Below are 15131 nucleotides of genomic sequence, written 5' to 3' on the forward strand. Positions count from 1 at the left end.
TCAAATTTATAATATATGAGATGCGTTGGATAATGACTAGTATTAACGGTGGTTTTTTTGGCTCTTGTTCTAAACGCTAGTTGTGGGATGTTAAATTGTTAATGTATTAGTGAGTGAGAAATCACGGCCATAATGTTGGTAATTGACAGTGAGTAGGAGTTTAAATAGTAAAACTTATAGTATATAAGATGTTTCATGTAGTTATTTTTCATCTAGTGAAAGTGACGGGAGTCAATGCAATAAAATTTATAGTATATGGGATTCTCAAAAAAAAAAAAAAAAAAAAAATTTATAGTATATGAGATGTTCATGTGGTCATTTTTCATCTAGTGAAAATGATGGGAGCCTAAATAGTCAAATTTATAATATATGAGATGTGTTGGATAATGACTAGTATTAATGGTGGTTTTTTTTGGCCCTTGTTCTAAACACTAGTTGTGAAGGGTATTGTTGGATTAAACTAGAATAAAAATAATTTCTCACACTATTTGTATTTGACTTTATACTTTACAATAATAACTTGTCACATATTATTTTATATATATATATATATATTTATTTATTTATAAAATAACCAAAGATTAAAATGAAAAAAAAAATCAGACACATGATATATTAAAATTAGTAAAACATAAAATAAAATTCAAAAAGTAAAATATAGGATTTCTATTCTACTAGATCATATTCATCAGTATTACAAAAGCCTATGAAATGAGTGAAATATGAATTGTGTGGGAATCTAATCGTGGAGTGCTTGAGAGAGAGAGAGAGAGAGAGAGAGAGAGAGGAACCAATATTTAGTGTTGTTTGCTAATCAAGAAAGTATTGTGTGGGGAGTGGGACAATCACCACTCGGACCAAAAGCCCAAAAAGTAATTAGGCCATGGGGAATGACTTGGGCCTGGCCTATGTACTGAAAGGAATGCTCGAAAGGATGTAAACCATGAAAGAGGTGAAAGTTGGATTGTCCTAAGTGTTGAGGACAAAGCTGTGTACCATGGTAAACCAATTCTCGCAAAAAAGGGAAAGCACTCACTTATCTGAGGCATAGAGCACAAATAATCTATGTATGACCTCTAGAGGACATTGGTAATCAAGAGAAACTTTCGGATTGCGCAAGAAGAAAGAAGATTTTTACCTTCGTATTAATAAGGGGGTTCTTACCTAACTTCTGCCGCATTAAATGCGCATAAGGTAGCCTGAATAGTATATGCAATCCCTGGCAGTCAAAATTCCAGGATAAGAAGGAAAGGAATCGATAAAGTAAGGGAAAATATCTCTAAGACTTTGAATGGGTACAGGACAACTGTAGTGATAAGAACAAGGACTGAAGTTATAAAAGGTGGGGGGGGGTGTGGGGAGGCAAAAGGTAGGGGGATCCAAAAAAAGGGAGAGAAATCTGTCTGAGAAGAGAAATAGAGTTAGAGAAAGGAACACCAAGTGTGGTACCACGGGAATATAAAACAAAATTTCCTATAGTCACCATAGCATTTGTAATCGTAATTGTAGCATTAATGGTCAAAGAAATTCACTGCTTGTGTTTTCCATTGTGGAATGTTTATTCCCTGTTGTTTACTTATATTTAAATTGTGTGGGTCATTGTAGCAGAATCCCGAGGAGTGTACTTCGGGGGCTAATTTCTGTGTCTCTACATATTGATTTGCATGTAAATAGTTGTTCTCTTTCTTTCTCTGGTGATAATGATTTTGATTAGCAAAACATGCTCATATGTTGAGTAATGTATACCTTACACAAAAGTGTAAATATTGTTTTCTTTTTCACACCAAAATTTTCAAATGAAAAACACTATAGATATAAACTATTTTACAATATTTTTTATAAATCACTGATGTGGTGAATCGTTATTGATAAGGGAAAAAGTCATGTTAGTGATGAGATTAGATGAGAATTAGTAAAGTTTTGCTACAACAACAATTTACAAAAGTATTAATGTAAAATATCTTATAGCTGTAGCATTACTCTTTTTACATATTGTATGGCGTGGTTTCCTTCTTCGTGCATTCAATGATAGGTTTTAGTCATGAAAGAGACAATTAAGCCTTCAAAAACTTGGTTTTGTTAAACTAGTTCATACTTGCCCTCAATTTCAACCAAACCAAGTTTTTAAAGACTTAATTGTCTCTTTAATGACTAAAATCTATCTTCATGCACAAGGAAACCACGCGGTTTGACCATTCTTGCATGCACAGTATGTAAAAAGCATGAACGAAGAAAGTGTCAGTCACTTCAAAACTTCAAATCCAAATGGAAACAGTAGCAAAAAGCTCACCCTTTATATCTTCTTTTAGTACAACATGCATCACATGCATAAAAACATAAACATTTTCGAACCCACTCGAAGAGAACAAGCTAGAAGCAACAAATAAAATTATAATTTTTTGGTTCAAAACTTCAATGGGAATGAGAGTACAATGGATCAAATTTGAAGAACTAGTTCATACTAGTATGCGTAGACCAGAATCATAGAGATTGGAGGCACTGATTGGAGTTTGCGGGATCCACTTTAATTAAGTTGATTTGCCATGAAAGTCGGGGGCCGTATCTAAATGGAGGCCAATATGAACAAATAGGTGGACTGGTCAACCATATGCAAAGAAAGTGTCATATGGTATGCTAAGTTACCATAACTAGCATTTGGCCAAAGCTGACTCGACGGTATGAAATGTGGATGCGAGTAGTGATATGTGTTGTGAATGAGCGCCCTTTTTCGTTTCTAACCAAAAAAAAAAAAAAATTTACACAAGTCCGTCTATGAATGAGCCATGAAAACATTCCATTTATATAAGTGATTTGTGTATTATTTAGTTCTCTTCATTTCTTTTTAGTTTCATACTTTTCTGCTTGGAAGAGATATTGAATAATGAGATTTTATTGTAGTTTATTTTTTAAGTCATATAGCAAGTAGGAGAGGGAATTCAAACCTCTAAATTCTCCTTATATGTGAGAAACTAAAGAATGCTATTGAACCACAAGGATTTTGGATATATAATAGATATTTGTTTCCAATATAATTAGCACCTATTGAAAGTTGGAACAGTTCAGTTGTCTTTATTATTTGCTAAAAATACATGATGGATGAGAAAGACTGCTAAAAATCTATAAAACAAAAACTTGCTCATACTTGTATTGTATGTATGGATTAAACTCTGACCCTAGAGCTCGAGTGAAGACCATCAACATCAAAAGTCGGTCAATCAATTGAAGTTCCAAAAGCTGTTTCACATATTTTACCAAACAAATCTATATATACTAGTCCACCTACTAGAAGAAAAATTTAAGACATCAATTATCGGTATGAGTTCTTAATTTCTAAATTAACTTTCTGAAAAGATAATAAAGGCTTGCAGATTTGAGTTTTTGTCCAAGTGTTTTGTTGGTTCAATCCTCTAATAATGATATATCTTTGCAGGGAAAAGCACCGATTTGTGACATTATTTGTTCATCGTGGATCACATGTTCTCAATTAGAATCTTGAAGATTATCTAAACGGCTGGTCCTTTGGAAAATAAAATTTATAGAGAATTGAAGAAGAAGGCTGATATAGAACAAAGTAGAAGAACTAGTTCATACTAGCTAGCAAACTTGGACTAGAGGTCAATTGGCCTTTGTTTTGATGCAATAAACCACTTCTAGAAAAGACAAAAACTATGATTGAAATCAGGTCAATTGGTCAACATGCAAACAGAGGCACTCATATGTACATTTACTACTATTTATTTTCTCATCATCTTTTGCCCCTCATCTAATTTTTGGACCTTCCACACCAATATATACTGCTTTTAGCATATGGGGGCATTTATCTCCTAAAACATTTCATAGTCTACTTAATTACTTTATTGGAAAATTTCTTAACATGCAGTATTTGTAACAATGCTTTGAAGTTGTGTGTGTGTGTGATATATATATATATATATATATATAGAAAAATTGAACAAACGAGGAAGCCATTAAGAGAAGTTCTTTATTTTCCAAAAATTCTAACTTTTGACCCTAAATTGTATATACTTGCCCTCCCTCCCCAAGTATTTTTACAAATTGACCTATGAAATTTTCCAAATTGTTTTAATCAAACCATCCCTTTGCTCTATTGCCTCAAAAATATCAAAAAAATCTATTAGACAAACCAACAAAACAACTCATAAATCCAGATAATTAGAAAAACAAACACTGATAAAACTTTTTTTTTTGGTTATGCTGGCCCCTAGATTCAAATCTTGGTTTTGTACCTGATTAATATGTGTGTAGAAAGAATAATGCATCCAAAATCAGATGAGATCTATCTCTTCATAGAAATATCCATCGGTGAAAACATATGTCCTATCTAAAAGGTACATTTTTTTTTACACACTATTATGTTTATGAAGCTATATATACAATCTATCAAATGAGATTTATTATATATATGAGATTTGTTGTTCATACTATCAGACCCTTAATTTGTTAGCACGTTATTCGTACGTACTGATAGTTCAATCTCAATCAAAAAATAATGGTAATTAATATGATTGCGCACATTCAAGTTGATACTCTATGATTTGACAATACGTATGTGTATATTTAATATTAGGTTCATCGTGTATCACATCATACTTAACAACACTACCCAATAGCGACCTGGCCTTGACGAAGATATAACAGTGGGTCTCTTTCGCAATGAAATTAGGGCACTACGTACTAGTCCTAGCCACGGACAAGGTTTGAGTCTCTTTCGCAATGAAATTAGGGCACTACGTACTAGTCCTAGCCACGGACAAGGTTCGAAGAACTAGTTCATACTTGTGGGGTTGTCTATAACAAGACTTAATTGCAGTTCATGTACTAGTCATTAAAGTTCAACCATAGGAGACAAAATTGGCCTTTGCTCTTTTCGGGCAAAATAAATAGCATTTTACCCCATTTCTCAAACTAATTAGGGAAATGTCTCTTTTTTAGAAATCGACTTTCTTAAAATCGAGTTAAAAAAAAAATTTCTGGAGTCCTATAGTGGCGTTTTAAGGAGTTTATAGTGACGTTTTAATGACCTATAGTGACGTTTTGTAACTCGATTTCCACGAAGTTGAGTTACATGCAATTTTTTTACCTAGAACTCGATTTCATGGAGCTCGAGTTAAAAAACGCCACTATAAGTCCTTAAAAACGTCACTATAGGTCCTTAAAAACGTCACTATAGGACTTAACTCGATTTTGAGAGAATCGATTTTCAAAAGAGGGACATTTCCCTAATTAGTTTAGGAAATGGGGTAGAATGCTATTTATTTTGCCCAAAAAGGGCAGAAACCAATTTTGTCCCAACCATAGGAGTTAGATCTTCTTAGTTCTTAGGTCACCGGAATTTGCTGGATGTAGATGTCGGAGACGAGATTTGGATCCAGTGTAAAATCACACTGTTTAATTATTATATTGGTGTAAGATGTAAAATTTGAATGCCCCAAAAGTAAAAAGTATAAGGAATTTTCGGATCTAAGGATTGAAATTAAAAGTGAAATTTTAATTTTTAATTTCAACAATTAATTTGCTATTAGTTGGTGATCGGGATCTCCGGAACCAAGCATTAGAATATTTAAAACACTGACACAAATTAAAGTTAAAAAAAAAAAAAGATCACAATTCTCTATTTTCTCATTAGAAGGAACTTAATTTTTTTTATTTTTTTTATAGTAAATATGTAAAACAAAATTTCAATTAATGCATGGCAAAAGTTATTCATTAAATTACCAGAATAATAGTTGGTCACTAGCCTCTCTCTCTCTCTCTCTCTCAAATATATGGTTAGTTCATTTTTAAAATACAATATATATATATATACACACACATGATTAGTTTCTAAAAATCCATAAATGATTTTAATCATTGAAGTTTAATAGGGATTAAAATTAAGCAATTTCTTTAAGTTTATTACTGATCAAAATCAATGATTTAAAATTTTCAAGAACTAAAAACAATTACTTTAAATTTGTTAGGGACTAAAAGCGATCACTTTATATTTTAGATACTAAAATTACTCATGAGCTAAATTTTAATGATATTTGGCATTTTTTTTTTATAAAAAAAAATTATCAAATGTTTCTTATTTCTTTATTTGTATTGGTTGGGAGTAGGGTACCTCAACAAATGGGAGGCAACTTATTATGATGAAAAAATTTCCTTGTATCTATACTACTTCTCCTTGTAAAGGTGGGGGTTGGGTTTAATTAATCTATTATGAATACGGAATTTTATAGGATTAATGTTTTTAGAAAACATAATTAGGAGTATGTTTTTTTCGTGTACATATCAACGACACAAAATATATTATAGCTTGTATTATTTATCAAAACTTTTGAAAAATTCACAAAGGAAAAAAGAAAATATATTTGTATCAACTAAATTTTTTGACAATAAAATATGAAATAATAAAAAAAGAAAAGAGAAAAAAAAATTGAACTAGAATATATATATATATATATATATATGGTATTTTTACTTTTGATAGTAGATTTTCAGCTGAAGCAAATTGTCAATTTTATTATAAAAAAGATTAAAATTTAAGTGAAAAAAAATTACAAGTAACCATGTCTAGAATTAATATATGATGTGATATGTTTCTCAGATATATACATATGATGTGATCTATCATCTAGCGGATAGAATCATATATATATATTTATAGATGGCTTTTTCTCCCCTTCTCAAAATAAATTAATCAATGTGTTGTAGAACTGCGGTACAGTTTTACGGCACTGACAATGGCTATTAACTTAAGGACAAATTTTAGTTACAAAATTAGTTGTAGCATTGTAGTCTAATGTTACAACTTTATTTAATATAATTAACATTATTATATGATGGGGAAGGACAAGTGTAACTCATCCTTGTGTTGTTGTCCACAAAATGCAAGTTACCACAACAGTTGGACCTGCCCTACTCGTCCATTGTATCATTCATGGGTTGTCTAAACGTAAGATTTATTTATAAGAGCTTATGAATTAGACCACGTGTAACCATTTTAAATATATGAGTAAGGTCTGGATTCATTGCTATAACTTCCTACCAAGTACTTAACTTCCAATAATGGTTATAGGAGATGAGAGTAGATATCAAAACTTCTATGACGGTTGTAATAGTTGAGTTTAACCCTTCAGACCTCCACAAATATGGGAGAGGATACAAGACAAGAAACCACTCCAATGCACAATATATAAGCACTCATCCTCATCAGACAAGGGTAAGTTCCACTATTTTTATTGAAAAGAAAAAGTTGGAGTTCTTGAGTTTAAAAGAGAGAAATACTTAAGCATTGGAGGATTCTTGGCCGGTTCACCCCGGTCTCCTTTGATTTTATTTCATCTTTCTTTGCAGGCCTTCCAAAAGATTACTAACCATTTGAAATTCAGAGTATTTAGTCTACTGATTTTTTGCATATTATCAGTTGGCGTCGTCTGTGGGGAGAGACTAATTGTGTTTTGCAGTTCATCTTTCTCTGACAAAAGACTGTATGGTTCGGACAAGATCAATGGCCACTAGTCCAGGCCACCAGGAGAGTAAGGATGCCTCTAGCAATCCTCACCATGATCAACAGTCAGCGCTTGTCATGCAACCTCCTTTCATCCAACATGTATAGTCCATGGCAGACGCCATGGCAAAATTAACTTGTCAGAATCAAGAGTTGACTAGGGAGATTGATCTAAGGAGGCAACACCATGAAAGATATGCAGAGGAACAAGCCCAGAGTCAAGAAGATAGAGGAAACGCTGAGCCTGAAAACCAGTCAAGGGGTATTGCTTCACGAAGGGTGCTACACCTAGAGAGGGAAATGGATCAGATGAGAAAGGTCATGGATGAGATGTGGGAGAACATGAGAAGAGCGAATCTCATAGATGATTTGGTTCATCGAATAGACTTTCCTTTCACGGCTTCCATCAATGGTCACCCTTTACTACCTAAGTTCAAGATGCCTTTTTTGGACTCATATGATGGAACGCGCGACCCTTTTGACCATATTGCTACTTTCAAGACTACAATGCACCTTCAAAGGGTCCTCGACGAGATTATATGTAGGGCCTTCCCTACTACTCTCAAAGGGCTGGCATGAGTATGGTTCAGCAAGATACCTCCAAATACTGTGAGTTGTTTTGAAGAATTGAGTAAGCTGTTTGTTAACAATTTTATTGGAGGGCAAAGGTATAAGCGTTTCTCGTCCAACCTATTAACTATAGAGCAAGGGGAAAATGAAAGCTTGTGGTCTTTTATTACTCGTTTCAACAGAGAAGCCCTGACCGTGGACGAGATGGGCGACAAGTTATTATTGGCGGCCTTCCATAATAGAGTTCACTCTGATTTATTCATCCATAAGCTTTATAAGCAAGAGCCTCAAACCATGGCTGAACTCGTCCATTCGGCCCAAAACTTCATGAATGCAGAAGATGTAATTATAGCTAAGAAGAGGAAGAGAGCTGAGCAAATGGAAGCAGACCTCCCACGTCATCTTGAATTAGGTCCTCGTCCAAAGAAGGCACAGATGAGAGAGAAGAAAGATCGAGACAACAAGAAGGTAGGCTCTTCGGCACGGAGTCAGAAATACACGCCCTTGAATATGTTGCTTGAACAAGTGATAATGCAAATCAAGGACGATCCTTCTTTGAAGTGGCCGAAGAAAATGAAAGGAGATCCCAACAAGCGATATAGGAACAGTATTGCTGCTTCCACAAAGACCATGAGTATGACACAGACGAATGTTTCGGCTTGAAATAGCAAATAGAAAATCTCACCAGGCAAGAAAAATTGAGAAATTTTTTTGGACGAGATCACAAAGACGAGAAGTTGAAGGGAAAGTTAGAAGAGCCGTCATGACCCCTACTTGGAGAAATAAGAGTCATCATAGGAGGAACCTTGACAGGACAATCTTCCAAGTCAAGGAAGACGTACCTGAAGGTAGTGCAAAATGTCCAACTTTCAAGATGATTCCCAAGGACGAGAGCAATGGATGAGCAGGCCATCACGTTCATGGACGAAGATACTGAAAGGGTTCACCATCCACATGACGACGCGATCGTCATTACTTTGCTTATTGCTGATTATACGACCAGAAGGGTGTTGGTGGATAATGGGAGTTCGGTGGACATCTTATATTACCCTACTTACCAGTAAATGAGGCTTGGACGAAATCAACTTCATCCAGTGAAGTCACCCTTAGTAGGGTTTGGAGGGATGAAAGTACAGCTCGTGGGTACAATTACATTATTTGTGGTTGTTGGAGCATATCCATAACAGATAACCAAAGAAGTAAACTTTCTTGTCATGGATTGTTCGTCATCATACAACGCTATCATTGGAAGACCAATTTTAAACAGTGGGAAGATGGTAACATCTACTTACCACGTATCAGTCAAATTCCCTACAGAGTACGGGATAGAGGAAGTGCAAGGAGACCATTTAGCTGCAAGAGAGTGTTATTTGGCCATGTTGGCTATGGACGAGCACGTTCAAACAATGAGCATATAGGAGAGGAGAGTTGTTGCAAAGCCCACAGAAGTGTTGGAAGATATTCCTTTGGATGAGAGTAACCTTGAGAAGTATACAAGAGTAGGAGCAAGTATGGAAAGCAAGACGAAGTAGGACCTTGTCCAGTTCTTAAAGAAGAGCATTGATGTATTTGCATAGAGTCACGAAGACATACCGTGTATTGACCTTAGTGTCATTACCTATTGTCTAAATGTATATCCTTCCTTCAAGCATGTGTGTCAAAAGAAAAGAGTGTTTGCCCTTGAACGAGACAATGCCACTAAAGAAGAAGTTCAAAAGCTAACAACATCAAGATTTATTTGGGAAGTTTATTACCTGGACTGGTTGGTTAATGTGGTGATGGTCAAGAGGGCTAATGGCAAATGGAGGATGTACGTGGACTTCACCGATCTGCACAAGGCTTGTCCCAAGGATAGGTATCCATTGCCGCGTATTGATCAATTGGTGGACTCAATAGTGGGTCATAAGCTGCTAAGTTTTATGGATGCCTTCTCAGGTTATAACTAGATTAGGATGGACGAGGCGGATCAAGAGAAGACGTCCTTTGTCACCAGTCAAGGTCTGTTTTGTTACAAGGTGATGCCTTTCGGGTTGAAGAATGCGGGGGCAACTTATCAAAGGCTGGTGAACCATATGTTTCGTCCACAGATTGGGCGAATTATGGAACTCTATGTAGATGACATGTTGGTAAAAAACCTAGACGAAGGGAAGCATTTGGATGACCTCCAAGAAACTTTTGACACGCTTAGACAGTATAACATGAAGTTAAATTTGAGCAAGTGTGCTTTTGGAGTTTCTTTAGGAAAATTCCTTGGTTTTATGGTTTCACATAGGAGAATTGAGGCAAATCTTGATAAGATCTGAGCGATCTTAGATATGGAGCCACCAAGGAATATCAAAGAAGTCTAGTCTCTTATTGGATGAGTCACTGCCCTTAACAGGTTTGTCTCTAAAGCTACTAACAAGTGCTTACCATTTTTTAAGGTCTTTAGGAAGGCATTTGAATGGATAGATGAGTGTCAAAAGGCCTTTCAAGACCTCAAGGCCTACCTCACAGTAGCTCTTTTGTTGAGTCCGTCTATACCAAGGGAGGAATTATATTTTTATTTAGCGGTGTCCTTGCATGTAGTAGCTTAGCATTGATTAGAGAAGAAGGGAAGATACAAAAGCCGGTTTATTACACAAGCCAAGCGCTAAGAGGGGCTGAAGGACGATACCCAATGATCGAAAAGCTGGCCTTTGCTTTGGTCACGGCTTTTAGGAAGTTAAGGCATTACTTTCAGGCTCATGTCATCAATGTCTTGACAGATCATCCATTGAAGAAGGCAATGCTGTAGGACATGGATGGTGTAAACAAAGAAAAACACATTCATACAATAACATTAGAAAATAAAGTGATGGAAATAAACGATCATTTATAGATAAAGTTTGAAAAAGGGTAGACGACCACCGTTTAAAAACCCTTAATAAATCCTACCAACCATGTTTGGAAGCTCGTCCTAAAAGATTGGAGATGAGAGAAATGTACTTTGATAAATTTAAATGGTCCCAAACAGTGGACCTCATAAAAAAAAAAAAAAAAATTACGAAGTTATTTCAAAAGTCCTTCACTGAGGGTTATCTCTGGAGGTGGGATTGTCTTGAGTAGGGAGGGTAGTGGCTTCGCCTTCAATATTGACATCTTTAGAGCTTGTTTGGAATAGGGAGCTCACAGAACCCATATTAAGCTTGATGGAACTGAAGCCAACTTTTGGGAAGCGTTCCTCAGCATTTATATGAAAATTTACAAAGCCAGTAGCATAGTTTTCATCTAAAAGATTAGTATACTGTTTGGAAGCTTTGAACTCCGCAACATCATCGTCTTTGTCATGCTTTGCCTTCTTTCCTCGACGATTGGGAAGGTTTCCCAAGTCAAGCATCTTGGATAAAGACTTCCTTTTGTCCCTAGTAGAAGGACGAAGCTGGGATTGGGTTTTAGTCCTGTTTGCCTCGTCCATGACCTCCTTTCCCTTATTTTCTTTCATAGTAGCCATCCCTTAAAAAAAAAAAATAATAATAATAAAGAAAAAAAATTATTAAAGTTAAGCCAAGGAGTATGACACAAATAATACTCAGATAAATTCTAAAAAAGAAACTCATGTCTATGAACAGTAAGCTCGTGAGCAACGGTTTCAACAGTTGGTTCAGGGCCGAGTCCCCACCTAGCAAGATGTTGAAAGGTGACCAATGAATGGAAACTCCTATCAACGTAAAGGCGAGCCCTGTGGATGCGATCATGATAAAACTTGCTTAAAGATGGTCGTCTAATAGCTATATATATATATATATATATATATATATATATATATAAAGAAAAGAAAAGAAAAGAAAAGAAAAGAAAAGAAAAGAGAAGGGTTAAGACAATTATAAACAAAAGATAAAAATAATACATAAAAAAAAACATACCTTCAGGACGAAGGTTCCCTAATTCGCTAGTGTAAGGGGCAAATGTATCCCTTCCAACCTCAACAAGGTTCTTGACCCAGAAACCAGAGACAAAGAAGAACTCCGTCTTCCAATTTCTATCAGATGAGACAAGGGATTTTATTAATCTACAATCTGTACCCCTGGCTGTAAATTGATAAAAGCCAAGGGTCTGGTTAATTTCTAAAGGTTTATAACAGAAGAGGAACTCGTCCATAGTAAGAGGACGATCCCCTCCAAATACCTCCCTCCATAAAACTTGCATAGAGACCACCAATCTCCATGTATTAGGGTTAAATTGACATACCCCCAAGCCTAACTTAACAAGTAATTCTCTAGCAAACTATTAAGGGGTAGCCTAAGTCCCCCTAAAAGGTAAGCCTCATAGACGCCTATTCCAAAGTGAGGGTTACAGTACCACTCCCCACAGATGGCTAACCTAGGGTTAAGGTCATCAGGAATCTGATACCAAGTCCTAAGGGAGGCGAGTCTCTGTTCACTTGTTTCGGAAGGAATACCTACAACTCAACTATAAGCTGTTTCCACCTCGTCTAAAGGACTAGATGAAGGGACACTTGTTGAGGTGCCAGCTCTAGACCCAGAAGCTGCCCTTGTCCTAAATTTTTCCTAGAAAACTTCTAAGGGAACTCTAGAAACACTGAACGTGTGCTCCTTGTCTGTGGTGTTCCCCCCACTACTACTGTTGCTAGTAGTATTGCTAGAGCCACTATAACTAGTTGAATTGTGATACTCGTCTATAGCCTTATCTATACTATTACTAAATGAAGAGACGACAATTTCAAAAATGTTAAAGAAAACTTAAAGGAAAGCCTAAAGACGAGAATAAAAAAGAATACCTGGCTCTAGACGGAAGAGGACTATAGACGCAGAAGAACTTTTAGACGAGGCTCTAGACGACAGATGTTAAGGAGGAAAATTTTTGAAATGCGAAGGGCAGGAGGGGAATTCTACTATTTATAGACAACGAAGGCTAGCATCTGAGATGACGTGACCAGCCAGGGAGGACCACGTGGCTTCCTTCTTGAAAGACGAAACACCGTGATTGAAACACACCAAATTGGACCACATGTCAAAAAAAAAAAAAAAAAGAAGAAAGAGGAGAGAGAAAAGAAAATGGACACTCTGATGACGTACAACACAAGGGCAAGGGGGCAGCTGATGGGGAATGACAAGTGTAGCTCGTCCTTGTGTTGTCGTCCATAGAATGCAAGTTACCACAACAGTTGGACCTGTTCTACTCGTCCATTGTATCATTCATGGGTTGTCTTAATGAGAAGCTCGTTTATACTAAGGAAAGTTGTCCTGTATGGATGACTTCTTAACACTTATATTGGCTTATGAATCAGACCACGTGTAACCATTTTAATTATATGAGTAAGGTTCAGATTCATCGCTATAACTTCTTACCAAGTACTTAACTTCCAATAACGGTTATAGAAGATGAGAGTAGATATCAGAACTTCTATGATGGTTGTAATAGTTGAGTTTAACCCTTCAGACCTCCACAAATATGGGAGAAGTTACAAGACAAGAAACCGCTCCAATGCACACTATATAAACACTCATCCTCATCTGACAAGGGTAAGTTCCACTATTTTTATTGAAAAGAAAAAGTTGGAATTCTTGAGTTTAAAAGAGAGAAACTAACTTAAGCATTGGAGGATTCTTGGCCGGTTCACCTTGGTCTCCTTTGATTTTATTTCATCTTTCTTTGTAGGCCTTCCAAGAGATTACCAGCCCTTTGAAATTCGGAGTATTCAGTCTACTGATTTTCTGTGCATCATCACTATATATTTTAAAAATCTAATAATTGAATTGCACGTTTTTTAAGCTTTTAATACACATGTCAAATTTTGTGTTAATCTAATATTATTTACTATATGATTTATAAGCTTTTATTTTATGCATAATTTTAAATTACAAAAACTTGTAATTTAAACAATCTATTGATGACATAGCTATTAATATTTAATTTTCTAGAAATTTTGTACGCATGAAAGATATAAGAAGAAGATGTAATCCAATGGTGAATTTGTCAAAATTCACCTCCAATTAATTATGTTGAGTAAGGTTGTAGTCTTAAACTACAACTAACTTTGAAACTAAATTTTTTCCCTTAACTTAATTAATGCCATTTAGCTTTGAATGGGGCATCCTTAATTAATTAATTAACTTGCAAATCATGTTGGAAATTTGTCTCTATGACTTCAGGCTTCCAAGCATTTATCTAAAAGGTTATTTTTAAACTCATAGAGGACACATTTTCATATTGTAAATCGTTCAAACTTCAAACGATAATATGTGCCACACCAAATTCTTGCCGTGCATTTTCTCATTGACCCAAACCGCGTCTCAGCCCAAAAGCAAGAACAGAAAAGCAGAAATTTTTTTTTTTGCTCAAAAGGTTGTTGCATATAAAGTTTCAACGTTCAAAGCTACAACAGGGGAAAAAAAAATCATGAATGCTGACATACCATAGCGTGCTTAAAGTATATTACTTACCAAACACAAGGTTCCTTTCGAAATGAAATCTTTTAAACTTTTTTTATATCTTTTTATTTAATATGAATTTTAAAAATTTAACGGTTAGATTGTATGTTCTTTATACTTTTAATAAGCACATCAAATTTTGTTCAAATCAAGTATTATTTATTATTCAATCAATAAATTTGTTTTTTATACATAATTTTTTATCACAAAAACTTAAAATTTAAATATGTCATTGGTGACATAGCTATTAATCTTTAATTTTCTTGAAATTTTGTAAGTATTAAGAATACAATAAGAACATGCAACTCAACTGTTCAAAATTACATCTAGTAAAAACATATCTAAATTAGTTTGGAGATAAACATTTTTCTTCTTTAAATGATATCATTTCTCAAAAAATAAAATAAAAATGACATAGGTGGGCAGGGCCAATTTGGTCAATGAATGTGCAAAATGGTCATTGAACTATTGAAGCCTCTATATTATTATTTTTCGTTGCTTTTTTTAGAATAATTATTTTTCCTTTTTTTTAAGAATAATTATTTTTTCTTGTTTGGTCCCATTAGAGTCCCCTTTTTCTTTTTTCTTTTTTTTGGGCAGATGTGGAGACTGGAGAGTCCCATTACCCACATCAG

Source organism: Quercus lobata, chromosome 4 (assembly GCF_001633185.2).
Source record: "Quercus lobata isolate SW786 chromosome 4, ValleyOak3.0 Primary Assembly, whole genome shotgun sequence".
Taxonomy (NCBI): Eukaryota; Viridiplantae; Streptophyta; class Magnoliopsida; order Fagales; family Fagaceae; genus Quercus; species Quercus lobata.